This window comes from Bison bison, unplaced genomic scaffold, assembly GCF_000754665.1.
Source record: "Bison bison bison isolate TAMUID 2011002044 unplaced genomic scaffold, Bison_UMD1.0 scf7180017864072, whole genome shotgun sequence".
NCBI classification, from domain to species: Eukaryota; Metazoa; Chordata; class Mammalia; order Artiodactyla; family Bovidae; genus Bison; species Bison bison.
This window is the reverse complement of record NW_011494644.1, coordinates 10,966,450-10,967,104: the sequence shown is the minus strand read 5'-3', so window position 1 is coordinate 10,967,104 and position 655 is coordinate 10,966,450.

Below are 655 nucleotides of genomic sequence, written 5' to 3'. Positions count from 1 at the left end.
GACATAAATATATGGAAAAATACACTACATTCATGGATGGAAGTCTTAATATCCTTCTCAAATCAATCTGTAAAGTTAATGCAATTTTATTAAAAACTCTGAGTTGAAAAGTCTTTATCTGTTAAAAATAAATACAGTAGTACTTAAGTTGAAGTGCTATTCTGTCTGGGATTTAATAGATTCCAAGAAAATAATGTGGAAGATGGAACCAGTATTGGTTATATGTTGGTAACTGTTTCTTGTTTCTTTTTAATATTTGCTTATTTTTGGCTGCCTCAGATCTTAGTTGCAGCACATGGGATCTTTCATTGCAGAGCAAGGGCTTCTCTCTAGTTGTGGCAAATGGGCTCAGTAGTTGTGATATGCAGGCTTAGTTGCCCCGTGATGTGGAATCTTAGTCCCCTGACCAGGAATCTAACCGATGTCTTTTGAATTGGAAGGTGACTTCTTAACCACTGAACCACCAGCTAAGTCCCAGTTCAGTTCAGTCGCTCAGCCGTGTCCGACTCTTTGCGACCCCATGGACTGCAGCACGCCAGGCCTCCCTGTCCATCACCAACTCCCAGAGTTCACCCAAACTCATGTCCATTGAGTCGGTGATGCCATGCAACCATCTCATCCTCTGTCATCCCTTTCTCCTCCCACCTTCAATCTT